Consider the following 27,053-nt stretch of genomic DNA (forward strand, 5'->3'; position numbering starts at 1 on the left):
TTTGTACTAACTGAGAACAATACTTAATCAAGACAAGAAATATTCATATATTCCAATAAGAGTTTATACGTTTTGGCAGAAATTAGAATATAGGATGAAAGAGTAACTATTAAGAAGAAATTCATGATAATGGACTAGATCATCTTGGTTGCCATCACAATATGATACTGTGTGTGTTAGAATATCAAGCTCTCATTACTCTTCAGTCAGTCTATCTTTATGTGTGTGACCGACATTAGCTGGATACAGCTATATACATGTGTGACATTCAATAAGTCGGTGTAGTCAGTGGCTTAACCACAGTTATTCATTAGTCATACCTATGTGTGTAAGTCTCTTTCAGTGAGTATGAAGGAAGAATAATGAAATAAATAGGCCTTGAATGCACGTGATGTAGAGGATATACATATATTAACTTCCCCGAGGCATCTCTATTGCTATTACCTTCCTAACTTTAAGCCATAACTCCTCCTCCATTAGTAGTACATAAAATTTCTTAAACATCAAAGCTTGGGGTCTCACCTAAGTATGTAATATAGTTACCAATCCATCACCATTTGGTGGAAAAATCTGAAAACACCTTTGAGCTAGCTCCTTACTAGTCTCTTGTATATTAGTGATAATCATGTGATTGCACAAGCTCTTGATTTGAGTAATAAATACTTTTGCAATCTCTCCTTTAGGAAGCTTCTCTAGTGCTAATTTATACTCCAAGTTCTGAATAATTGTTTGATTTAATGTTTCATACTAACTCCTTACTACATTCCAAATCTTTGATGCCTTGGTTGTATGATAAATCAAGGTCAAGACATTGTTAGAATAACTTGTAACTAAGGCACATAACGCATCTGCATTTTTTTGTTTCTAAGCTTGTAAAGGATCTATATTTGGAGCAATCACAATACTCAAATTTGATGGATTTAGGGTAGGCTATGATTCTAGGTTAGTCCCTAGCATCATCTCCAAGAACTCATAAAAAATAAGGATAGTTTTAATTTTAAACCTCCACAAGCTATAGTTTGTACTAGCTAACTTGCCTTTTCTAAAGGTTGCTAGATGAATTCTTAGTATTTGAATTGTTAGTAGAGTAACAATATTACCTAATGCACTAGCACCACTGCTTGATACACGAAAAAAAATTCTCCTCCTCACTATTGAAGCCCTAGACTCTCACATACTCTTCACTCCTTAGAGCCCATTGGGCTCTAATACCATGTAGAGATTACATGGCACAGTGGATAGAATTTGAGCAAGGAGTAAAAAAACACACAACAAATACAACAACAATAGAAACATCTTTAATTTCAAATGTACTAATAGAAATATTGTTCTTTCCATCCATGTGCTTCTTCTATAAAGCTTAGTTTCCATCCATGTCCTTTTTTTATAAATATTTTGTTGTGAAGCCAATGAAAGATTGTATGGATACACATTTAAACTTGTGACACAAGGATCAACAAGGGCTCATTAAGCCTTAAAAAATATGTAGACATGATTACAAGGATGTCACTACAAGGAAACACAAGAATAGCGACGGCGAGTAGCGGCTGTTATGGGCTGAAATAACCAGTCATAAATAGGGCAGCCCACTGTTATTGTCCATTTTTATGAGCAAACAAGAGATTTATGTGGCTGTAAAGAAAGGAAATGACCTCTTTTCATCAGGACTTTGTTCATTAATGATTAGAGGAGCTTCTTCATGAGTTTATGCACTCATTTTGAGCTTGATTATGGGCTGAAATTTTCTGTTTTAAAACAGAGCTAAAGCTAAAATTATGCTTTTTCAATTCATTTCATGTATCTTTGGCCCAAATCTTGAATGTATTTGAGTCTATCAACATAATACTTGTTCTAAAGGGTTGAAATCCATCTATGTACTTGAAATAAAAGCCATTAGAACTTGCATTTGATATTCATAATTGAATTGAGAATTTGAAAATATCCTTTATGATATGATGTATGTATCCAGAGGCATTTGATGTAATCAAGATAGAGTTATTTCTTCGGTTCATGTATGCTAGATACATAGAGAAAAAGCTTGAATTCTTCTTCCGTACCTAAATCATTTCTAAATCCCGGATCTTATTAAACCCCAATCTATTTCCCCTTCCTGAACTTTGAATCCTAAACTCCTCTTCTGCACTAAAGCCCCGGTGGTAAACCTTCAGGCCTTAACACGACGACAGTGGTGAACCTGACGTGAAGGTCCGCGGCGGAAGAAGAAGTCGAATGGGAGAATCCTCAAGTTTGGGAGGAGATGCCTTGCAACAGTTGGTTCGTCTAATGCAAGAAAGCCAACAACAACAATTGCAATTTTAGCAACAGTTGCAATTGCAACAACAACGGAAACAAGAAGAAGAGCGGATTGATGCTGCTGCCATTTAAGCCTTAGAAGCAGTTTGACAAGAGCTCAAGCAATTTAATGGGCAAAATGTATCCTCTTTTATCTGCCTTTATACTGACAAGATGGTCTTCTTTGGAGTCCCTCAACATGCCTGGAGCCATTATTTTGACCGTCCGGCTGTGCATGGTCTCCAAGACCGAATTGATGGTCTTTTCCAAAAAGATGCAGGATAGACTGTGTTCAAGAAGGCTCTTCGAGAAGAATTTTTCCTTGAAGATTCTGGACTTATGACAAAGAAAGTCTTCACCGAATGGGTCGAAAGGCCCAATAAGGGTCTAACCGCCATTGCTCTTCATCGAGAATTTGAAAGCAAATTTGCCCAACTAGATCCCGACGACCAACAAGGTATGGAAAGTCAAAAGATTGAATTATTTCTAAAGGCTGCAGATTCTTCTCTTCAGGAGAAATTAACTGATCGACTTGAAGACCCTGACTCTGAGACGGGATTGAAGACTGCTTGGAGTGATGTCATTGAAGCAGTTAATATGATTGCTCGAAGAGAGCGATTGTGCCTTAGATGGGGATCAACCCCTGCAACAACTAAATCTATGAAGGAGCCTATTCTAGTTTCTCGACCTCCTGTCTCTATGGCCGGAGCAACCAAGAAATTCTGTTGTTCCATTTCCAAAGAAGGATGTCATGGACGAGCTAATTAAAAGCATGCAGGATCTCCATCTTAATCTAATGGAGATTAATTCTAAAGTGGAAAGGCTTGATGTAAAAGTAGAAGAAAGGGGTCCGTCAACTGCCGAAAGGCCTGTACGAGAAGGCTTCAAAAGATGGTGTATTTGGTGTGATAGCCTTCAGCATGACAAGACGGAGTGCGGTGCATTCCGTGAAGCTGAAGCACAAAAATTAGTCTTTTGGAAGGATGGTAAAATTCATGCAACCAAAACCGGGCTTCCTCTTGAGCCAAACTTTGGCAACGGTGGCATGAAGAAAATATTGGAGGATTTGGCAATAAGAATGGCCTATGCAACTGTTGATGCTGCAACCTATGGGCTGCAAATTGAGCCAACTCATGAAATTGTTAAAGCATGTAAAACTAATGCAAAATCTAAAGTGTGGATGCAGGCCTTGGATCACATGGAGCAAGGCAAGGCAACTAAAGATGATTTAACCACTGCCAGTCAATGTATTCGAGGAAGAACTGATTGGACCGAGCCTGTAGATTCATTTTCAGCTTTTGCCCGATTAGCTGAAATTAATAATCAAGAAGCCATGATAGAAGAAAAGAGAAGAAGAGAAGAAGATGTTGCCGGTCCTTCTTCAGGACTGACTAAACGCATAACAAGAAGTAAACCAGACCAACAGAAGGCTGCTGAAAATCCACCACCGCCACAGTTTGACATGGGAGATGCCCCTCAAGCAAAAAGACAGAAGGAAAAAGAAAAAACAAACATCCCAGTTACAAGTTGCAGTCTGACATAGAGACCGCAACAAATCTTAAACGGATCCTAGAAGAAAGGATTCTTGGAAGTAGAATTGAATTTACATTAGGTGAAATTCTTGGTATTGCAAAACGAGGATTTCATGATGTAATAATTGATGTAATTAAACGAAAAAGACAATGTGTTGGTGAGGAAACTGAAGAATCTGTACATGCTTTTTTGCAAGTACTTCATGTGTATTTGCAGGATGAAGAGAAGCTGAAAACTCAAGGGATTCGATTGGAGGCAATCAAAGAATTGATTGCAGCCATAGAAGCCAAAGATGAAGACATTTATGAAGCAGAAACTGAAGAAGCCATTATGGTGGGGACTTCTCAATCTAAAGTGCAGCCCATGCGTAAGAAAGAGGTTCTTCTTCACAACATGCAAGAAGAAAGTGAAGCTCACTTTATTCCTAGTAGTCACTACTCCCGTACCCATTAGGCAAGGGCGACTACTAAAACCATTGTTAAAATCGGTGAAAAAGAAACTCCATGCATTGCCCTTGTAGACCATGGTTCGAAAATTAATGTTATGTCAAGAAGTCTCTATGAGAATGGCGGATGGCCCATTGATGTGGACCTAGGATGGCGCATGAAGGCAGCCAATAACTCTTCTAGCGATCTTTATGCAGCATATCCTTATGTACAAGTTACTATTGGTAATGTAAAAGATGAATTTCATTTCTTTGTTCAAGATTCCTGCAGCTATCCTATCATTCTTGGACAACCATTTATTTCCGAGTCTCGTTTAGAGACAAAGGCTCTTGATGATGGCTCATCATATGCTCAGATAAGAAGTAAGGATAATGACAAAGCTATCCAATTCCTGACGGTCTGTGTTAATCACCACCGAAATAGGTATTGATTGAGAGATCATCATGTTCCTCCTAATGCCCGAGAATTTAAGGGTTTTCGGGTAGCACTGCTATAAGTGGAGGCTATGGCAGTGCATCATGTCACAAAAAATTGCCTCCACATATAAAGGATACAAGGCCAAAAGCTGATTTGCAAGTTTTTACAGCCAATAGTGTGGGCTGTTATAAACAGTTTTCAGCCATGAACAAGGCTGAAAGAAAGTATTTGTGTTATATGGAACAAGAGCTGAAGCAAATTGATGTTTTACCTAAAGATGAAGAAATTTCAGGACTATTTTATGGGCTGAATTATAATGATACAATGGCTGAAATTTATACAACCGTTCATGCAGAAAATGAAGCTCAAAATCAATCCATATAGGTATGTACATTAGATATGTATGACATAATTCAAGAATTTGTAGATTATGAAGCTTTTGGACAGCCAAACAAGGATGAAGTAAGAGTAGAAACAAAGTATAAAACAGTTGATAAAAAGGTCAAGCCGATAGTTACTTCTCTACCGCCTGAAATCAAAGGACTGGCCGAAAGGGTATCCAAACAGCCAAGCCTTCGTGATCCTAAAGATATTGGTCACCAATTTACAGCAGAAAGTCTATAAAAGCTGAAAATTGGTGAAGACTCTTTTCTCTTGCCAACTGAAAAGCAAATCTTCATGCAGATATTAAAGAATCATGGCAAAGCCTTTTCATTTCAGCCACATGAAATTGGCTGTGTGGATCCAAGCATTGTGGCACCAATGGTGATTTTTACGGTCCCACATGTTCCTTGGAATCTTAAACCAATTCCGATTCCAAGGGCTCATTTATCTAAGTTATTGGAGCTTCTAAATGAAAAGATAAAAATGCGAATATTGGAGCCATCTTCAGCTCCATATTCTAACCGATGGTTTACCGTACCTAAGAAGAATGGATCTTTGCGATTCATTCAAGATTTACAACTCGTTAATAAAGTCACTATTAGAAATGTTGGATCAGGGCCAATTGTTGATGAGTTTGCTGAAGCTTTTGCAGGTAGGGCAATCTATTCCATGGGAGATTTATATTCAGGCTACGACCAATTTCAGCTTGCTTTGGAAAGCCGAGACATTACCACAATGAAGACGCCTCTTGGCCTAATCCGCATGTGTACTCTACCTCAAGGGGCTACAAATTCAGTAGCTCACATGATGAATGCTATGCATAAAATATTGAGGGATTATATTCCTCAATTAACTCTTCCTTTTCTTGATGATGTTCCAATCAAAGGATATGAAGTTCATGAGAAAAATGAAAAACTCAATGAACTTGGATGTCGAAAGTTTGTTTCTGATCATATTAATGATTGTGCTCAAATCTTGTCTAAATTAGAAGAATTCCATCTTACTCTTTCAAGAGCTAAATCTGTTTTTGAAGTCGAAGAAGTCCTTGTGGTCAGACATATGTGTGATCCATATGGCCGAAAGCCTTCTCCATCCAAAATAGATGCTATCAGCAAAATGCAGGAAGAATATACAAATGTTTCAGAGGTGAGAATATTTCTTGGTGCATGTGTCTTCTACCTTATTTGGATACCACATTTTTCTCATGTTGCGGAAAGTCTTTATCAGCTGCTAAGAAAGGGCCAAAGGTTTATATGGGAAAAAGAACATACTCACGCTATTCGAAAACTCAAGAAAATGCTGATTTCAATCTCCACTTTAAAGATGGCTAATTACTCTAATGGATAGCCCATTATACTCACAGTAGACACAAGTCCTATTGGAATAGGATGGGCAGTTGGCCAAGACGACCTTGAAGGCAACAGATATGTAATCCGCTTTGGAGCAAAGGTTCTTAATGAACGACAAAGAAGGTATGCTCAAATTAAAAGAGAACTTTGGGGAGTAGTAACTGCATTAAAATGTGACAGAGAGTACTTCATGGGTGCACACGTTATAGTTGAAACAGATTGCCTTCCACTCTTGGGCATGATCGCCAACTGTTCCACTCCCGATATAGCCATGCTAAGATGGATAGCCTATATTAAATCCTTAAATCTTGATTTGAAATATATTGCAGGTAGAGATAATCCAGTTGCTGACATGCTTTCGCATGCCAGATATAGGGATAAAGAAGAAATGATGGATGAAAAAGAATCAGAGTTTATAAATGATGCTGTAAATGCAGGTACAAATCTAAAAACAGCAAGTATAGCTAAATCTAATGTTGATTCAGCAGTCAAAAATGCAGGTACAACAAAAATTACAGCAAGTACAACAGGTTCAGCCCTTAAAACAAATTTTACATCAGCAAGGAAGGATGAAACAACCAAAGAAGGACAATGGACAGCTAGTAAACAGCACGTTCAATGTTTTGTTATGGTTTGTTCACACTTTAAAGAAGAATATTATGCAGATGATTAGCTAAAAATTGGCCAATTTTTGAGTACTATGATAAAGAAGGAAGATTGGACTAATGAAGAGTTCAAGAGAATTAAGAGAAAAGCGTATGGTTTTTTTCTTAAAGATGGTTACCTTTGGAGGCATGCGAAAAAGAAAGGAAGGGCGCCTGTTCGTGTCTTAGGTGACAAAAAGACTCAAAGATAGGTCATGCAATAATTTCATGAAAGCCTATTGGCTGGTCATAGAGGCATATGGGGCACTTTTGCCAAAATAAAAGAGAAATTTTAGTGGCGAAATATGTATAAAGACATTGAGCATTTTGTTGAGTCTTGTCATGTTTGTTAAATGTACTCTATGGTAAAGCATAGAGATGGGCTTCAGCCTACCTATCCTTTATCCATTCACTATAGATGAGTTATTGATTTAGTAACCATGCCTATAGGAATTTGGAACATGAGATATCTAGTACTTGCTAGAGAAGATCTCACAAATCAAGTGGAAGGAAAAGCCTTGACAACAAAGTCTACTCATGCTGTTTGTAGATTTTTACTTGAAGAAGTATTTTGCAAGTATGGATGTGTTGCTAAAGTAATTGCTGATAGAGGAGAATTGGATGCTGATGGGGCTCGCTATTTCTTTGATCAATTGGGAATTAAGCTATCTCTTACTTCAGCCTACAACCCTGAAGGCAATGGTAAGAGTGAAAGAGGTCATCAACCAATTCTTAAAGCTTTAGCAAAATCATGCAAAGGAAAGATGAGGGAATGGCCTAAAGTGCTACCATTCGCATTATGGGCTGATAGAACTACCCATAGTGCAGTGACAAGATATATGCCAGCTGAACTTATATATGGACAGCCACCTGTTATGCCTATTGAGGAATCCATTGTCACATGGAGTATCTTACCTTGGGATGAAGGCATGAATAGAGAAGAGTTGCTGTCTCTGCGCATAAGGCAACTCGAAAGAAGGACAGAAGATGTCAAAATAGCCATTGAAAGGCTGAAAACGAAAAGATTAAAGAATAAGAAGAGGTTTGACAAGCATCATCGACTCCGTCCAAGAACTATTCAAGAGAATGATTGGGCACTTGTCTATGATAGCAGCCTGGACAATCAATATAGTGCTAATAGGAAGTTAGCGAAGCGATGGTTTGGACCATATGTTGTAAAAGTAGTACATAATAATGCTACTTACTCTTTGGCTGAAATAGATGGGACCATGATTAAGATACCAATAGCCGAGAAACGAATCAAACTCTTCAAAGGAAGAGAATCTTCAACTTATGAACTTGATGACTTAGATATGAGCCCTCTACTTGAAGACATGCAGGAAGAAAAAGACTTAGAGAATGAAGATGAAGATATATCAGAAGAAGACCCTCCTTGACCTATAATCTTATGAAATGGCACAGGATGTGCAGGTTAGGAGGGGGTGAATGTCAAAGAGTTTACTGTTCATAATATAAATCATGGGATTCTTATGAACACAGAAGAACTTCACTGGGAGTTATATGAGGAATTTGCATACAAAATTCAGACATTGTTATCCAATAACCAACTTAGTTACATAAGTTCTTTTGTATTTAGCATATAATTTTTAGTTCTACCATCTATATTGATGAAAAATAAGTCTATGGGAACCTACAACTTGGTCAACTAGAAGTAATTGACAGTCTGCAGGATAAATCACATTGATTCAGGTTCAAAAATATGGTCAGAACTCAAGAAAAATGCCAAAAGTTTCCAAAAGTCCACTAAGTTCACAGGGGACCTGAACTAATAGACTTGAGTGACCAACAAGTGACCTGGGTAGGTCAAAAAGTGACCTAGGCCTGAGCAGGGAGTAGCCCGCATTTTTTGGCGCAAAATGCGGGCTGCACAATCTGAGCACAACTAGAAAGCTGAAGCTATGGTGCATGCTTTGGAGCATGCAAACTGAAGATCAACAGGCCCAGAAGCTGAAGATGTAAACACGGTGAGAGCTCCACTTCTCTGCCCATTTGGTCTAACGAAAATGCATGTTGAAACAGTCTATAAAAAGGGAAAATCTGAGAGAAAATTATTCAGCCTGCTCTTATGCACGACTTCTCTCATTGTGTCTACCTCATTCTTGGTCCAATGAAGCCCGACTTGTACCCAAGTACTTGAGTGACTTTGGGGCAAGCAAAGGGTGAGGATTTTGAAGGTATATGGGCTGTTATGGGCTGAAATAACTAGTCATAAATAGGGCAGTCCACTGTTATTGTCCATTTTCATGAGCAAACAAGAGATTTATGTGGTTGTAATGGAAGGAAATGACCTCTTTTCATCAGGACTTTGTTCATTAATGATTAGAGGAGCTTCTTCATGAGTTTATGCACTCATTTTGAGCTTGATTATGGGCTAGAATTTTCTGTTTTAAAACAGGGCTGAAGCTAAAATTATGCTTTTTCAATTCATTTCATGTATCTTTGGCCCAAATCTTGAATGTATTTGAGTCTATCAACATAATACTTGTTCCAAAGGGTTGAAATCCATCTATGTACTTGAAATAAAAGCCATTAGAACTTGCATTTGATATTCATAATTGAATTGAGAATTTGAAAATATCCTTTATGATATGATGTATGTATCCAGAGGCATTTGATGTAATCAAGATAGAGTTATTTCTTCCGTTCATATATGCTAAATACATAGAAAAAAAGCTTGAATTCTTCTTCCGTACCTAAATCATTTCGAAATCCCGAATCTTATTAAACCCCAATCTATTTCCCCTTCTTGAACTTTGAATCCTAAACTCCTCTTCTACACTAAAGCCCCGGTGGTAGACCTTCAGCCCTTAACATGACGACAACGGAATATGACCCATAAAGAACACAAATATATCTATCATAGAAAAGTTGAAGTAGCGACCACATAATGTCTCCATCAATAGAGTGAAGGTTGCTTTGTGGATCGTCTTCTAGAAGTAACTCATAAAAACAAAGATTTGCTGGTTTTCTTAACATTAATATTATTTATACAACACATTACTACATAATATAATTGCATTCTTTCTAGTTTGGTTGACCTTCTTACCAGTTATAATAAGAATTTCCTGTAAAGGAAGTGGTTCACAGTTCCTTGTGTTAACCATCCTTTATTGGCCGCCTATTTGGATGGACTATGGGCTACTATTGTTGCAGATGTGCGACTTCGATAAATCGATCAATCTATTCGTGTCCAACCATTCTTTTTTGAGTTCTATGTAGTTGGCTTTGGAACTATTGCCCCAATGTTGAAATATTTGTGTGCGGAAAATATGTAGCTCGTATAATACTAGTACTCACTTATACCATAACGACTCGTAATAATATCGTTGCTGTTCGACTAATTAGAAAGGTGATCAAGAAGAGCGGCGGACTGCGCATTGGTATCATCAGCATATAAACACGGTGCGTTGTAATACTTCAGTCCATTCACAGGATTTCCAGCGCCTTGGAGGAGTATCGTTATCGATATTTCATCATCGACAATATCTACCGAGTTACAATGCCCCAGAGCAGAGTATCAGGATTGCTTGGGACTTCAGTCTCATTGTGTGTGGTAGGCGCAATGCTTGGATCGGTTGCTTATGCGCCCGCATACAAGTGCCACAAGCAGAGAGTCCCAGCAGCTTCACAATGCCAGCTCGTCGCATGAGGCTGAGGGCTGCGGCGACCACGTCCATGTTAGCCATAATTCTTCTTCTTCTTCTTCTCCAGATGATCATATTACCACTTCCAAGTACAGCCAACCAGCCCTACCTGCTAAACAACAGGTCATTCGTCGACCGCTACCACCCGCACCGTGTTGGCTCTATTGGAGCTTATGATTCTTAATGGATGTATCATGGCAGTCGAAGGGTATAATATGGGCGTTTGTAAATTTAGCAAATGGAGAACATTGTACATCCGTTTGGTCAATCTTAACCCTGATTGAGTAGTGACTATTAAACCCTAATGTGTTCTTTCAACTCTTTGGTCTTGGGCTAGGACAAAAGGACCATAGTCATCATCCGAGGTGCACAACTTGTAACAAGTGTTGGTTAAATTGTATTCCCTTGTTTTGAATCAAAGCTTCGGATTCTTATTAAATAATCTGTCGTGGCAGTCAAAAGGAGTAAAATGCATGCTTGTAACTTTCCATCAAAGTGGATAACATTGAATGTTTGTTTCATCAACCTTAACCTTTAGGATCATGTTAAGACTCCAATGCAAATACAAGATGACAATGTGACACAAAAAACTTTGGTTGCTTTTGCTAATAAGATATCCCGATGTAAATACATATACTTAGTACATTTGAAAATTTATCAAATTGTTGCAGCTTGATTTGTTGTTGATTTTATGAATGACAAGCATAAAGTCCATAGCAATAGGACCAATAGCAATGAAAGGATGAGAGGCTTCTTGAATGCATAATGATTGGGATCTTCTATTTGGCATATTGTTTGTATTAGGTTATATTTAAATTTTCTAGAGCCTGTCCTAGAAAAACAATCTTGGCCCCATATTCCACATTGCAATGCAAGCACATATGATGACATGGTTGATGTATCCTTGTCTCAAAAATGAAACTAAAATTTTGTGATACATGAGCTCATTGTAATGGGATGTTGGACAAACTCCTACCATATGTATGCTTAGGCACATCCCACATTAGTGCACATATGCTAAGTAGAAATCACACCACTTATACATGCAATCATACTGCTAGGTTAAACCTACCTTGCAGTACAACACACACTTACATTAGGCACTCTCATTTCTACATAATCACACTTAGCCCACATTACATCTAAGATATGAACATGTTAATGCACATATACCTATGTATGCAAGGTACCATAAGCACCCTTAAGCATAGAAACACTAGGTTACACAATGAACTGCATGCCCATGATAGTAATCCTCGCATCCACCTAGGACATTCGTTTTCTCTAATTCCTTGTATTTCATTATAAGTTATGCCCTGACTGATTACCTAAAATATGAAAAGCTGGCCTAAAGGTAGCAGGCAACAAGTTAATACCTCTAGTCCCAGAACTCAATGTCTCAATCATAGCCCCAACTCCAACCTCGGTAGTGGCTGTTTGCTTCAATTTTTTTTTTCTTGCTTTAGGTACGCATTTATGAGAAAAGATAAAATAGGGCTTTCCTTGCATGCATGAAGCTCATCAACATGGTGTTGCGTCCATTGTCACACGGAATTCGCACGGGGAGTTCATGAAGTCGCTCGTTGCAAGGATGCTTAGCAAGATGGGAAAAAAGGATAATAAAGAAAACACAATTTTAAAGTATTTACATGGAGTAGAAGATTCAAATGCATTAGTGTTCAAGGATAAGTTTCAAACTTGCTTTGTATTTGGGAACAAGATACAAAGAAATAATCATCTGAGGTAAGAGAACCACTCACAAAATGAAGAAGGAAAGAGGTTTTATAGAGAAGGTATGGACAGAGGATTACACAGTTGTAAGTTGGCATGTGATGGGTATGTGGGAACAAACTGATATGCATTGATTGAAGCATGCTTTGGTGAATGAAATGAACTTGAGATTTTACAGAAAAGCCAGGTGTGAGTACTTAGAAAATGCAAACTTTAAGAAATTAACTCATAAATTTTGCTCCTATCAAAGATCACGAATAGCATCTTCAAAATTACAGTCGAGCATCCATTCAAGATCTCCTTGTAAGGGAAGGAGTTTGAAAAAAGCTCATCTCCTAGACATCAAGTAGTGATGCAGATTGGTACATAATAAGCTAAGCAGAACCGGTTGTGGTGGCATAAAACAACACCAATGCCTTAAGTGCTATCTAGTGTAAAAATTGCAGCTTTAATTTCCCACCAACAAAGCCTTCGATTAGCATAGTTATGGCTCCGTTTGAAATGGCGTTTCTAATAAGGCTTAATCAAAAACGAATCCCTTAGAGCAAATCCTCGTAGACCAACATGGCGGCGAGCTATTGAAGGTGGTGAGTGGTAAGCCTATCCAACAATCGAGAAGGGTTCACAGAGAGAGAAATGCAGAGAAGACTCGTGGAACTGCCAAAGGGAGCAATCATTCGTTGTCAAAAGGGTGACCACAAAGGAGACCGGTTTTCTTTTGACAATGTAGTGGTCCATGTTGTCGACTCCCTCCTTAGATTACCTTTGACACCACAACATTCTTTGATCAAGATAAAGCATCGTCATCTCTCCGTCGCTTCATGTTCATTGATGCTGTTGGATAGAACTCGTCGTCTCAATCGGTCTTCAGCTTCCTTCCTGGCTTCGTCTTTGTTGAATTCTTTTGTAGCATCTTTGGTCTACTCAACTACTTTGACATTTCTTCTACTTCAATCCTCTCTTCATCTTTGACTCTATCGGTGACTTCGTCTCATCGTCTTGTCTTCCTCGTGTGACCTTCATCATCTTCCCTCATTATTGTCAGCTTTAACTAACTAAGTCTACTCCTTCGTCCTTGTTTCGTCCCCCCCTGTTTGGTTCCCTTCCTTAGCTTTTTATCCCCTTGCTCCGCCACTTGGAAAGCCTAATTTATCGACTTCTAGATTTAGCTTTCTTATGCTTTATTGAAAACACACATTCTTAAAAGTCATTGATTATGTCATCCAAATTGCTGTAGATAGATGGCTCTAAATTCATTGAAAAGGCTGAATGAAGTAACCCTTAATATCTTTTTGGTAGCTTCTCTCTTTTCTAGCCATCAAGAGTGCATTGTATTAATGGATATGCTATTAAAACGCTTTACTCTCTCTACATTTTGGAATTCTTCCCTATAACAATAATTATTACCTTTGTCTTGAATTCTATCATTAAAACCTTTAAAGGTTTCCACATTCCAAAGCCCTTCAACAACAGCTTTTTGGTCAAACTCATATTGCTAATGAAACATTTTCTTTAAGAGTTTTTCTACTTTACACCTAAGATCACACCACAGCAAGTCTCCTTTTTCTCATCAAAGTATACAAATATCGGATGTTGCAATGCCCACTTAGATGTCATTGACTTTTGTAGACCTTAAGTCCTTGAGTCTTGAAAACAAGATCCTTCATGTAGACCAATTTTCCTTGAATTGTGCCCTATCAAGAACATGCTTTAGAAAAGAACTTCATGCTACTCAGTCATGCAGTTTGCAAATTTGAGTCCATGCAATGCAATTAATCAAGCCATTCTTGTACACAAAAAATTATGAATGCATTGAAGAAATCTTGCCTAGCCTAACTACATGTGCTCATGCATAATGCAAACACAAAAGATACACACAATGGAAAATAAACTCATAATGATGCTGACTTAAAAGTCCAAAATTATGGCAGAAATTTCTATTGTAGGCCTTGGTCATGGCATGATGATATGCTTTAACTCCCCTTTTCATGAATTTTAAAAAAAGGAGGATCTTTTGAGAGAGAGGGGGGAGAGAGAAAGGGTGGATTTCATTCAATGATAGGCCATCAATTGAAATAAGATAGATTTTGAAAATTGAAAGCGAGCAATCATAAGTATGGGTGTGCCTTGAATAGGGTAAAGAGGGCTTATCAATTAATAATGAGCCATATAATGCAATTACATTACTATAATAATTTCGTAGGTTTATCCACTAATATCAAATCACATATCTTATGCCAGCTACACACCACAAAGCTAACATACAGCCAGGTTTAAAGTTTGAAAGATTGTCCATCGAGATTTTTTACTAACCAAAATGCCCAACCAATGTGTCAAAGTGATTCATATCTTAGTGCTTAAACCAATTGCTTTCTTCTATAATGTTTGAGGTCCAAATCTAACTAAGTCCAATGACTTTTATTGGAGTAGATATATAACTGTGTGTGCTTGGGCGTGGATGATGTACAATAACTAGTCAGGGGATATTGGCCGCGTAAACATGACCACAACCCGTGAATTGTGGTGGATTCCTCCTAGTGTGTAACCAGCCTTAGTTACATAACCAAGTAAGCATATTGTGTGTATATGAGTTCTCTATATAGAATCCTTAGTTTCTCTCTACGTATGACAAATTCTCTTCATATGTAATTGAATTTGGTTTAGCTTTAGTTATCTCACAAGGTTGATTGTACAAAGAGGTATTGAATTTTTTATTTGAGCTTAAAAGGTTGAGTGTATATAGAGATTCCCTCTCTTCCATCTATAAATGATAGGTGCATGTGGGCATGGAAATAACACTCAAGAATCATGTGATAGTTGAAACACCATGTTCCAAATACACAAGGGCATTTCCCTTTCTCTTTCTTAGTTGAAGAGTGCTCAGAGAACCAAAAAGAAACAAGAAATACACACAATATTGAACCAACATTGGAATAGGTCAATATTTACATCAACTTAATCTATCTTAATCTCCTCTAGGCTCATGTTGGTCTATAATCTAGCATATCTTTTTTTCCATTGGATACCTCTTATGTTCCAAGAAACCAAAATAGCTTTCCTTGACACCCATGCCATCTTATGCATCTCAATCAATAATGAACTTACCATCACAAAACTCATTCAAAGCTACGTTATGTTTTTCGGAAGAAGAAATTGTAAGCATGCTTCTTAATATATAATTTTTTCTTTACTTCAGCATTTTTCAATGGAGGTTCATTCTCATCCAAGATTTCTTGGCTTGGATGATGGTCTTAAACATTATCCTTTTTGGATCGAGGATTTTTAGAAAGCTCATGTACATTCTCCTCACATTTTTCCATCTTTAGCAAATCCTTGATTTGACTCCTTATTCAATTTAATACCCTGCTTCTACTTGTACTAATAGTATACTTAGATTGTGTCCTACAATAGGTTTCTTAGAAGTACAATGTTTTACTTTCCTTACAAGTCTCCCATTTCTCATCCACCATCACAATCCTATTCAAATAGTTGTGGGAAAACTAGCTAGTTCCCTTAAGAGATGTAGCAAGATTCTAGACATGGTGAAAATTTGATCTGTGTGATGAATAGATGCCATCCATATCAAAATTTTCCTACAATCCAAGGGGATCCTAGAAGTATGTAGGCCTTCTTGGCTAACCTCACAATTTTAGCCAAGGGGCCAACCTCACTATTCATCCTATTCAACTAATGTAGAAATTTAGTACGAGGGTAGTAAACCATCTAAAGGATAGCATTTAGTAAGCTAAATTTGAAGGATCCAACCCCACTCTATATAGAGGTAACAAAAGGGAAGATAGAACCCCCTCCTAGCAAACACACAAAATTGTGTTACCTTTACATGTCTTTACAATTCATCTTTCAATCTCATAATCCCCAAGATCTCAACCTACTAAATAGGAGAAAATGGTAGTCAAACCACCTTGCATGGTGTGTTTGATAGCTTGTCCACCTTGCATGTCAAAATAAGAGAGGTTACATCGGGAATACAAACTAATTGGAGGAAACTAGTAATAATTCTAGTTAGCTATTACTCAACTATGCTTGTTTATTGAGCTATTTTGGATGTCATTTTCAATATCTTAATAGAATTGTAAGAATAGGAAACGTGTACTTTTTTGAAGTCCTTGTCTTAGCAAAGAAGTAATAACAACATTACTAATGAGAACTAACCCGGTTTCTACAGTTAAAATATCCTTCCATGGGTATACTTTGTAGCATTCATATCTTCCATACTAAACTAGCATCTTGATCTTGTCAAGGTTGATCTCTTGAGTAATAACTCTAGAAGATATAAAGGTATCCATGCCCTATACAAGGCATATACTTACACATAACTACTCCATTTCCAAGGCTTGCATAGAATTGTAATAGTCCTCAATTAAGACTATAAAAGTCCAAGTCAATTTTATAATTAACGATACCCTTCTGTTCAAATTTCTACTTATGAAATATAAAAACCTCTTTTGTGAATAAATTTTTTCCTTTAAAAATATTTCATTCTGTGAATGTAAATTTCTAAGGTTATCGGTTTTTATATTCCCATTTTTTGAAGTCACCTCATATACATTTTTACACATAGTGATCTCCTTGGGATACATTATGGGATATGGATGATACAATAATAGTATATGTGCACAGAATATGTTGAAAAAGTATGGCATGCACTGGAATGGAAACCCATGGACAAACCAATGGAGAAAAATGTAAAGCTAGCTATTGATACAATAAATGTGATAGAGAATGTGACTATGTATAGGCAAATGGTTGGTAGTCTCACTATCACTAGATCATACTTGAGTTATGCAGTAGCCAAGGAAACCTTAGCTAGAAGCTAAATGCTGTGAGAAGGATTTTTAGATATGTGAAGGGTACATCGCCTTATGGGCTACTCTATGATCATAGTAAGCCTATTGATCTTATAAGTTATTGTAAAGCAGATTGGGCTGGATGTATGTATAACAAGAGATCAACTATGCATTTGTTCTTGGAAGAAGCATGGCCAATTTGAGTAATGAAAACCAACCTATTGTGGCTCTCTCAAGTATAGAAGCAGAATACATGGATGCAACATTGGCTGCATGTGAGGCTCCTTGGCTGGTTAAGCTAATGGATGACTTGGGGATTCATGCAGATAAACTAGTCATGTTGTATTGTGATAACATGAGCAGTGTGATCCTTGCAAGCAATCCAATTTATCATGCCAGGTCAAAGAACATAGAGCTACATTACCAAATTATCACGGAAATGGTGCTTGGAGGTAGGATAGACCTCATACATGTGAAGATTGAAGACCAAGGTAGCAAATATCTCTACCAAATCCCTCAGTAGAGATAAGCTCACTCATTTTAGATCAATGATTGGGATGTAGGTAGTGACTTGATCTTGAGTGGGAGTGTTGAGGTATTCAAGCTTAGTTCACCTACTATCTACGGATATGATAGCCGATTGTGTGTAGCTATCAATCATGTGTGTGTCTTGAATAAGTCGATAACTCACTTAATTAGAGTTAGAGAGGTAGTCACTTGGTAGTCACTAGACCTAAGTTAGATGTACTCTTGTACACTATGTGGGTGAGAATAATGAAAATAAACATAGAGAGAGTTGATTGCTCTATGTTGCCCCTATCTCTATCCCTCTCCTCTAACAAGTGGCTCACTCATAAGTATGTAAGCATATCATGTTGATTCAAAAGAAGGAATTTTCTAAATACCATCTCTAAACATTTTTTACATATAAAATGGTGCGATGTAAACAGATCATTTATAGATTGAATGGAAAAGAAGTTTTTTATTTTGAGGAAATACAAAAACAAGGATATTTTTAAATAGGCCTTGAACATACATGATATAGAGTGTTTACATATAGTGAACCCCCCAAGTCAGCCTCACAAATAGCTTGACAGTCCTCGATTAAAATTGAATCTACATGTCCATTATTTAAGAAATCCCAAGAGAGTGCCAATAGCCATGGATGAATGCATAGAGGGAAAGATCATGGTAGGAGATGTTTAACAATCTATTTTTGTGGGAGTGATCATATTTCCTTTTTATTAAAATCCCAACCACATGAATAAGCAATAATTGAAGCCAAGAAAGAACAATATAGTCCATGTGTGTAGTACACATTGACTAGCATGGGCAGAGTCTTCCAAGACCAAACTATGGGAAATGAACTCTTGAGCATCATGTGAAGCATAATCCATACTAAGTATAGAGATTAATTTACACCCTTTTGTGATCAAGAAGTTGTTAAGCTCCAAGTTGTGATTTCTCTAGTGCATGCAAAGTTTCTAAATCCCATGCATTTTGAGGCTTCTAGACCATTGGACACAAGAAAGGATCCAAATAACTATTGCTATAAAAGGGTCCTAACTAAAACCAGAGAGGTGGAAAACAAAGGGAGAGTGAAACTATGCCTAGGGTCCTATACCTATGTTGACTTCTACAAATTATCAAGGGTGGGTTGAAGCACCGAGCTTGAGCATAGAAACTTTATCTCACAATAAAGGGGGGCACAATGAATCCACATGGAGGAATTTGAATTGTCTACATTTTTTATCTAGAGGTGTTGATACATGGCAGGTCAGTTTTTTAAACTTAAATTTTTTATTGATTTTTTTATTATTGATGCTATTTTTATTTTACAATCTAGTATTTGGATCAAGATCCCACTTTCCATGAGATGGCTTATAAGCCCATCACAATAAGTGACAAACCATGGTTAGTAGATTGTGTTAAGTTGTCTCTTTTAAGTTTTAGAATGGAGCATTTTAGATATTTCTAAGTTTACATGTTTGACATCTATAGGAGCAATACTACAATGAATAAAAACTTGGAAGCCAAGTAAAAAGTAATGCAAAGCATGATGAGTATGATAATGGAAAAGGTGATAAGGAATGGATAAGGTGATAAGAAATGGGGAGATGATGATTATACCTTCTCTCATGAGATATAAACTATGTACATAGCATTCTTCAAAGGTTGTTCTGTACTAGTACTTACTAAAGGTGGTTGAATCAAAGTAATGTATATGTTTTCATTTTATATTGCTTTGTATGCCTATAACAATGTAAGCTAGATCTATTCATTCTCATTCCCATTTCATATTGTCATTAAAATTTTTATTGTATCAAACTCTATTATTAATGTGTTTTGGAAAATAAAATGTAGCTTTAATTGTATACCAAAATAATGATGAGTATGCACAAAAGTGTAGAAAATAAATCCGGGAGGAGTTACTAGGTGCAAACACAACCGACAACTCCCTAGTGTATTTTTTACATCCATGAAAACACATGTGAAAATTGCAAATGTATTGTGCTTAATGATCATTTATATTTTCGTGAAAATTACATATGTACTATGTTTATATATGCATCACAAGTTGTACTTATTTTTCAATTAAATACATGTGAAATTGAATACAAGTCTTCTAATGTGGACTTTAGCATGATGGCAGATGCATCTACAATTTTTTTTCTAGTTGCAAAAATGTGTCAATATTGCTATCTATGATTTTAATCCTTTGTAGTGATATATATCTAGAAAAACAATGGAAATACTATCTTATTTGGCGTACTTTCCTTCTCTTCAATTTTTAGATCTTTCAGTCTCTAAGCCTTTTATCTACAAAAAACATGCATGTTTCGCCCATTGAAAAAATTAAGTATGAAAAGGAGTGAACCATTTGATCTATGTGAATCTATATCTTCAAATTCTATAGGGGACATTATATTTTATCACATTCATGAATAGTACAACTAGAAAAGTATGGGCTTTCACTATGGGCAGGAAAAATGCGACTTTGTCTTATTTTTGAAAACTTCAAGCACTTCTAGAAAATTAGTCTAGCAAGAGACTTGAATGTTTGAAAATTGATAATGATGAAAAATATATATGTTATGAGTTGAGAAATCTTTTTGAAGTACGTAGGATAAAAAAGGAAAGACATACTAGTTGGTAATTTTGCACAAAATGCTATAGCAAAGCATATAAATACAACAATAAATGAAAGAATATTTCATATATTGTCTAATATTGGTTTTATTTAAGGATTTTGAGCTAAGGCTATGGCATTTGCTATATGTTTGATAAGCATATTTCCTAATATTAATTTGGATGGTGGTATTTTAAATAGATTCCAAAAGAAGTATGGTCATCATCACCTACAATGACATAACCATGCCTATCTGGAACCATCTCAATGAATCATTCTCCATGCAAAGTCATGTGATTGGAAACACCTAAATTAATGTACCCTACATCATTTTACTTATCGAAAAGTCTTTCCCAACCAAGAAGCTCTCAATGTGAAATTTCCATATTGCATAGTTTTTATTATCCACGATAATCTAAGTGATGTTGCCTAACCATCTTGTATTTTCCATATTTACACCCAACAATTTTCACTACAATATCCAAGTTTGTTGTGCTATAAATTCTTGAGCTCTTGCACACCATGATTTCTTTTCACCAATAAAATGCTCGCATATCATTCAAAGAATACATGTATATTACATAGCTACTCTACATCCAACTTAGTCCAACTCAATTCAATCATGTAACATACGTCAATAGCTCAATCTTAGTCACCACAGACCCAACCAATTTACATAGTCCTATCGAATTTACATAGTCCTAAAGTTAACTACAATAATGTCTCTACAAAAACAAGGTATTTTAGCTCAATAACATGTAAAACCATCTGATAACCTTTGCCACAACATCTTGAAGCAATAATGTATTCATGTAGGCATCAATAAATGTATATATTTTGTGTAGACATGAGGAAAAACCTTCCAACAAACACTAACCATTCTTGGCCCTTTTATACCAACAATAGATTACTTAAAAAATAAGCAAGCACAACTATGTTAGCCCACGGACTATCCCACACTAATGAAGCATTATTGAGGCATGAATAAGCATCATTAGAGGCTTCAGTAAGCTCCGAACATGGGAGTATAAGGTATTTCAAATTTACCACAACACATAGTCTATTGTTCATAGCTCTTGTAGACTTCCAAATCCAACCTAGAGTCAAGATATTGTCAAAGTCAATGCCAAAAAAATCATTGGTATCATGATGAGCTACTCATTAGAAGTGGGTTGTTGTACTTGTCTTTATTGCCTAAGAAAGCATATGCATTTTCCTATTGTTCACATTGAATCAAACTATGAGTTTGCTAGCCATAACTAGTGCTATTTTGTTGATTATTACAACTGTATTTAGCACTCAATAGTGCTAGAAATACTCTTGAAGATAGGCAATAGTATGAAGGTATCTTCCATGCCTTTGATGCCAACCACATTGTTAGGCTGAAAATACGAGCACTCCTACAGTTTCACACTAAATACCTATCCTAATTGCTGGTCACAAAACTCGCATTGCTGCATATCTCCACTGTAAGCCGAAGAATCCCCCTTGAATGCCTCAACACATGCTATGAGCAGCAACATCAAGTTTATAGCTTCTGGCCTTCTACATGGATCTTTCTCACAATCAACAAATCACATAAAAAAGTACACTTTATACTTAAGCTCCTCTAGACACCTACTTTGATAATGCATTGAGAGTCACAAGAGACATGGAGGCAAAGGGATGGAGAAAGATCTAAGAGAAAGGTTCTCTCTATGTGTCTTCATTCTCCCATTTTTCTCGTCTACACACTAAACAAGTCTACAATAGTGAAAAGAGAGATCGGTATAATTGACCATCATAGCTAACCATACTTGAGTTACCAACTCACCTTATCATACCACACATATACAACTGAACTACATCTATAGAGAGGAGTCCATAGAGCTTGATTCTTAACAATGAAATCTATCCTAGATGATGTTGGAGCCTTGCCAACAGCTCGCTAGATTTTGGATCCTCTACCTCTAGTAGCACAACACCCAATCCACACTACGGCTCTTCAACACACTAGGAGGAGGAAATAGAAATATATGATATTGGTGACATATGGTCTTCAAATTTGTGCTACATGTATCCACTTATCAAGACTCATGAAGCATATGCTCCATCAATGTTGCAATCCAATTCAATCAACACATATCCACAAGGAAGAACATGGAGGCAACCCAAGTAGAAATGTTAAAAGACTTGGATTGTAGGTATATGGCCTCCATGAAAACATTTAGCACAACATACTTTTAATGGATATGTGGGATGTTGCCTAAGGCTCGCTAGAGGTAGGTAGAAGCAGGTGTTCTTGAATAAGTTGCACTATGAACTTGTAGTGCATGTGACCAACTTGCACCATAGACCCCTAGCACAGTTGTGTGGCAATGGCCTTGGCTTCAGGGTGAATGGGGGTTGTCTCCTATAGTAACAAGTTAAAAGGCTCCAATGACAAAGCCTTCACATAGTCTTTACATCTTTCAATTATTTAGGGAGTACATGCACCACATGTTCAAAGAGCACCCGGTTCATCACCATTATTATAGAGAAAAAGAAGTGATGGTAAAAAGATGACAATGTGGGCAAGAAGACAATGAGGAGACATGATCACAAAATTTCTTTGTGAAAGTGAAAATGGTAAAAAAAGAAGTTGCTTTTGCATGGTGTGATTGCAATAATGGAGGCATAGGAAATTTCCATCAATGTATACTTGCCATGTTGATAACCCCATGCTAGCTCATATCTTTTATCAGCATCTCAAAACATTGTACTATCACCAAATCAATCACTTGCGTAGAATAGTGACTAAGTGTATTTAAGTGGTGCCAATAGGCTAAAATTGCCAAAAGTAGAGCCACCTAGATCTTACTATTAGCCAACGTAGGAACCCAAGAGTTAGAAGTTCCAACTCCAAAGAGATGATGAGGAGAATCAAAAGACTTGCTGGACTCATATGAAGTAGAAAATGGACACACCAGATCCTTTGCCTAGTAATATCATAACTAGAAGTCATTGATTGGGTGGGAGGGAAGATTGTCATGGAGATCTATTGGGCAATTAGATTTGAAACTATGGAATACCCACAAAAGACCATTCCATCAAAATTTTTGCTTGCATGGAAGCTTCCCATCAAAGTATTGAATATAAGAACTGCTTGGCCACCTATAAAGGTTCACATTTTATCATCTCACATCCTAGGAGAATTTTGTAGAATAGCATCAAAATCACTAGCAACTACCATCATGAAGAGTTGAGAATCAAGAAAATCATCTTTCATGTTGCCTAGAAGTTCTTCGGAATCGAAATGAGAAACAAAATCTATTGGCATATAACTAAACCCTTGGCTTATGTACAACCAAAAACTCAAAATCCTATAGGAAAAGAATCCATCAAGAAATATGGTCTATGAAATTCTACTACTTCACTAGGTACACTGAATGAGCCACATGAAAAACCAAAGTATAGTCTAGCAAGTAATGACAAAAATTTTGCATAGACTAAATCATGACAAGGCATTCGCCTTGACTCATGGAGTTATTCTTCTTTACTACTATGGACAAGTGACTCTTAGCATAATAGGTAGGTTAGAACCTCGGGGGGTTCACTATATACATATTCTCTATATAATGTGCGTTCATGGCTTATTTGTAAATATCCTAATCTGTGAATTTTTCTTGAATAAAACACAACCCTTTTCTATTGAATCTCTAAGTAACCCCTTTATATGAGACCCTTCTGTATGTAAAAAATGTATAAAAATGGTGTTTTGAAAAGCCCTTATTTTGAACTCACATGATATGTACATATATTCATGAGTGACCCCCCTGAGGTTAGAACCATCCTTTCACATCTTTCTACATTAGAACAAGATATGGAGCTCCTTTTGATAGTCTAGAGGAATAAGTAGAGGAGCCTTGGACAATATTAAATTGATATAGTGCAATGCTTAGTATACCAATTCATCCCACTTGAAGGCGAGTTTTGTGATATGAGCTTTTTTTTATAGATGAATGGCCATATGGGCTGAGAATCAAAGTTGCTATTGATCCTAGCAAACCTATCCAAGGAATCAAATAACAATTGAAGGGGAGGTAGGAATTTTTTCTTGAATAAAAACACTCACCTTCCATGGATTGACCACAATACTTATATCTTAAGAAAAGGCCCAACAACATCCCTCCCTTGATGGTGAACATACTCTTCATTGTATATATACTCAAATAGACTTCCTTACACTTTATTACAGAGCTAGAAGTGATAGAGATGTAGGAACATTTTGTAAAAGATGTAGAGACTTCCTGACACCTTATTATAGAGCTAGAAGTGATAGAGATGTAGGAACATTTTGTAAAAGATGGTAATGTCATCGAATAAGATGTGCATGAATTGTATTAAGTACCAACCAAAGTTTTCTCATACATCACATTGAATGGAGGTTGGAGCATTCTTTAAACAAAACCACATGATAGTACAAACAATAAGTCCCCAATGAAAGATATACTATCTTATAGAAAGATTATTAAACTTTAGATAATGTTCTATATACTTTTGTTTTAAAATAAAATATGGTGAATTAGGGTGTAAAAAAATTAATTAATATTAAGCTATGGTGAACTAGGATCTAATATTTAGAGTATAGAATGTGGGATCTAGGGTTTAGGGTCTAGAAACTAGGGTCTAAAACTTAGTGTATCGGGTGTAGAGAATCTAGTCTCTAGAGTTTAGGATATAGTCGTGATCTAGGTTCCTGGATTTAACATGCAAAGTTTACATTTTTAGTTTTCAGGTATAGATTCTAGGGCTTAAGTTTTAGGGTTTACAATTCACGATAAAGTTTTAGGGCATCCATTAAAAAAAGTGGTCGATTGTTCCTATAAATAGCTCAAAGGGGACCATTCCTCATACTCTTTCTAGATATTGACATCTCTTTTCTACTAATCATATTCTATCCAATAAAAAGGATCATATTCTATCCGCCTAGCATTAATTTAGGTACTCTAAGTAGTAGATTTAAAGGTGCACTTTCTCATATTTTGGAAAATCTTAGGTAGATCCGAGATGCATTTAATGTGAGTGCAAATGAAGATTTAAGGCAACAAAGTGGGTTGTGGTGCAAAGTAGTCAAGGCGTAAGAGATAAGAGTATTTTGAATTTTAAGATGCAACAAAATGCAAAGTCAAGTCTACAAATAGGAAAGAAGCTTTGAGCCATCACTTGAGCATTATTTTTCCATGTTTGGGGTAGAATTTGAGGCTATGAGACCTTAATTTGTGGAGGAATACTATTCAAGCAACTAAGGAAGCCAAAAATTTCCCGGATTTGGAAGGGTATTGACCAATTTTAATGGGACATGGACTAAGGCTATAGGAGTACTTTAATTTTAGACTATTTTCCATGAAGTATCATGGAAGAGAGAGAGGAATAGAGAGCAAGAAAAGTGGGTGCCAATTTTTGGGGTTGTACTTGATCACTACACGTAGAATATGCATAATCTTTAACGACATATATGAATAATAGATCCCCCTTGCTATCCCCTATGTGCTATGTAAATTTTGTGTCTTGATTTGAAGAAATGAAAATGCAAAATTTTTAGTCTTTCCCCTCCCTTTCCTCTTACATAATGGCAATTCTTATAAGAGAAGGGTAATGGGTGAAAGAGAGGAAGAGGTGAGAGTTATGCAAAAGACATGGTTTGTGGTATGTTGTTGGTCCCTTTGGAGGGATCCTCAAGCACATCAACAATTATGGTAAGCATTAGCAACCTTGGGAACCACTTGACATCTCATTTGTGTCACAACGTGTAGGTGATCAATAGGTAAGTGACATAGTTTGTATAGCAAATAAAGTTCAATTGCAAAATTATTTTGAAGGAATACAAAAGAAAGTATGGAGATAAATATCAAGAGGTAACATTGGTTATTTTGAGTTTTTCTAATTTTGTATGAGTAAAATGATCAATAATTTAAAAAAATAGAGTAAAAATTAAAAATTAAAAAATCTAATAAATAGAGAAACACTAAAAATTGTATTTTAAACCTAGAAATGTCAAAATATCATATATTTCTTGATAAAATTTTCAAATTTTAAGATTTTGTAAGTGCGAAACATGCATATTTCTAGTAGGGAGTTGGCCTCAATACCATCCGTAGTGATCTAAAAACAAGACTTTATTAAATTTTGATGGAGAATGTTTAGATTTTTCTTTTTTTGTTTGCATATCATATCTAGGGTGATTATATATGAAATATATATCGAAAAGGAGCACAAGTGAGAAACACTATGTGGTTTTTCGTATGTACACAACATTGATACAATACATAGTTGAAAGTCATGAAATGATATAAAGGCTTATTATCTACCTCCACTTGTCATTCTCTTTTGTTAAAAATGCTTGTGTACTCTCATGAGTAGTGTGCAGTGAAGCATTTTTATGCATACATCATTGCATAGCAATTGGTTTCTATATTGACCAAGTGGGTAAGGAGATCTAAGACAATTAGTATCAAAGGTTCAAATTAGGTTTTTAAGTGAAAATAAATAGAGAGTAAGACTTACATTTGTGCTAAAATATGAGGACTAGTGGGACAAATCTCTAACCAAGTGGATTGCTCATATTTAGTTGCTAGGACAATAAATCGAGTAGGTATCTTTTTTATGTTTTTGTGGTATACTAGACACCTTCAA

This window comes from Lygodium microphyllum, chromosome 19 (assembly GCF_053477565.2).
Source record: "Lygodium microphyllum isolate KBCC chromosome 19, Lygodium_microphyllum_v1.1.10, whole genome shotgun sequence".
NCBI lineage: Eukaryota > Viridiplantae > Streptophyta > Polypodiopsida > Schizaeales > Lygodiaceae > Lygodium > Lygodium microphyllum.